The following is a 3,002-nucleotide window of genomic DNA, read 5'->3' on the forward strand; positions in this document are numbered from 1 at the left end:
GAGTCTTTCTAGATCTCCGTTCACATCTAGGATTCTCACAATCCCATTTCTTTCACTCTTCAAAAGTTATTTCTCTTATCCATTCACATCTTATTGTGTAAATTACCTTGATGAGAATAACGAATGCAAACTTTCAAAACCAAAAACATAAAGACAATTGAGATGTTGTCCATGAGGCCTGAATAGTTCTTTAATCAAGGCACTTCAAACCCATGGTATGAGCTCTTGCTTCTCTCTGCTATGTGTAAATTTCTTCTCATGGAAAAGGATTGCATTAGAGGAGTATTCTAGCCAATAGCATTGGCTATATAGTATGAACACATATGGACAATATGTTTGTGTGTTCGTGTGTGTGTATATATATATGCACATGAGTATCTATGATATACTATACATAGTCAAATATATAGTAGGTTGTTGAAAATATTTAATACCCATTCATTTTTTTCTTAGTGCAGCCCAAGTATAGTCACAAAGTCATCCGTCTTGAAGGAGTAAGTCTCATGATAGCAAAGACAAAATAGCATCTGTGAAGAATATCAGTTGCTGCAGTGATGCCCCGTACCATCTGGGCCTCCCACTCACAGCAAAGCTTGTTTGCTTGTCTATTCATCTTAGGTTTAAACATATGGGAGGTGTTTTTAAAAGTTGACTTAAATTTTTAAAATATCCTTGGAATTAATTTCATGGTTAATATCTTCACATTGAATAATGAACATGTGAAGCTCTAATCTTTTGCTGAAAATATTAAATAACACCATTTGATAAAATGTTGCATTGGCAAGGTTTAAGGAAAATAACACTATGTTAACTTTCTAAACTTTTTAATTATATTGTTTTAAACAATTTGATTCTAAGTAGATGAATTACAGATATCTTTAGTTAGTACCTGACAAGACTTGGAAAATTTTTTGTGGGAACCTTCTTAGAACTTAGAAAGTCAGTGACCACACAACAAACCACTTTAACCTATTGGTTGAAAACAACAAACACTTATTGCTTGAAATGCTATTACACCAGTCATCTGGGTAGTTCTGCTGATCTGCTCCTGGCATGGCTGAACTTGTCTTGCCTTGCTCATGTGTGTGGTATCAGCTGACAGCTGAGAGTCTAACAGGGCTTCACACTCTAGTCTGGTAGCTTGCTAGATGGCAGCTGGTGTGAAGGGATGAGAGCTATTTTTTCTCATTATCAAATATGGTAGTTTGTGCTCGTTCACATGGTAGTTTTTCGAAATCATGAGAGTATGAAATTTAACTTTCAAATTAAGATAAATATAATTTTCTAATATAAAAGAAAATTGTGTAAATACCTGATATGCGTAAAAGATAAATTTAGGACAACCTAGAGAAATAGAAATGAAGAGAAAAAGTGTTCCCTCAGCAAAATCCAATATCTAAAACACTGTTTCTTACTTTTTCTCTCTTTCTATATACAATGATCATTTGATTCCTTGTCAAATAGCATGTATCAACTGAAAATAACTTGTGTGAAATATAACTTGTATGTTATAACTGAATAAAACATGTGACTTAATAGTGATCGTAAGTTCAATGTAATATAAACATTTCAAATAATTTTATTTTATTTATTTATTATTATTATTTTTTTTTGTCTTTTTCCGTGTCCGGCAATGGATCGCAACCCTCAGTGTTGCTCCCGCGCCTCGCTCAGCCAGTGAGAGGGAACCGGTCTGTATGTGGGATCCGAACCCTCGGCGGGAGTGCCGCCACGCTTCCCAAGTGGCGCACTATCGCAGTGCGCCACCGGGCCGGCCCTCAAATAATTTTATTAGGCTATATAAAATTGATTCCCATATTATTTTTTCTCCCTCACCAAAACACCTGGAAATTTTATTTCTTCTGCCATACTGATGATTTCTTTGGAATTTTATCTAGACACATTGAGTAGAGAAAAGAAGAAGGGCATTTTTAATTTGCTGTGTTCAATAGATTGTGATGTTAGTGACTACCTGGTTTTTATTTTGCTTTTGATACATTTATGTAGACAATTAGCTATAAACACTTAGGACAACTCTAAACACTTCCTTTTTGTTTTTGTTTTGTTTTTCTATCATGGGTGAGAATTCTGTTGAGAAGGATTCAAATATAATTTCTATGCTCAGGAAGAAAAAAGTTCATGGGATTGATAATGTTTCTGATGTCTTTGTAGACAGAATAACACCATGAAATACAGGTTGGGCAGGCACTCTTAATCGTTGTTTTTGCATCTAAGATTTTGTAAAATCTGATCTGTCATTCCTAGGCCTCTGGTGGAGGTGGAGTCTGTCATTGTTTACCTCACTGTCACACTGGAGCTGTGTTAAAAGCACATTCAGAATATAGAACATGTTTTATTTAAATGTCCATTTATGCCAAGTAGTCTGTATTGTACACATGATACGACCCACATATGTACACACATTCAACATCGTAATAGCTCAATAACACATTTATTGGATCTTTAACTCAGTATTACATTTTAACTTCCTTGATTTCATTTGTGTTGTTTTCTCTTGAATAACGATCCATTGTCAATAAAGTATATGTACTAAAACTGTACACATTCTCTTTACAAAGGCCAACTTAAAACAACACCTATTTTATGAAGATATCCTTCTAAAGTCCGTAAAAAGATTTGAACTTTATCCTATCTCAAACACTTTATGGTACTTCTTAATTTCTTCCTTACCCAGTGGCTGCTTACTTTATTGCCCCATTATCAACAGTAAGTTTTGCATCCTTAAAAGCAAGGACTATGTCTTATTGTAACTTCTGTTTGTACTTTCCTAATAAAAATAACACATATGATTATTAATAGCCTAGTCTAGTGTAGGTATCTTATAAGAAAGGGGGATGAAAGTTATTGAGTTACATAGAAGGTGTATGACATGATATGTATATCTTTTAACCTTTACAATACAATTTGAGCTACCTCTTGATATCCCACCTTTATAGTTAAAATATTAAAGATGAGAGAGATTTCTACTCTTTTCCAGCAAG

This window comes from Galeopterus variegatus, unplaced genomic scaffold, assembly GCF_000696425.1.
Source record: "Galeopterus variegatus unplaced genomic scaffold, G_variegatus-3.0.2 Scaffold21582, whole genome shotgun sequence".
Taxonomy (NCBI): domain Eukaryota; kingdom Metazoa; phylum Chordata; class Mammalia; order Dermoptera; family Cynocephalidae; genus Galeopterus; species Galeopterus variegatus.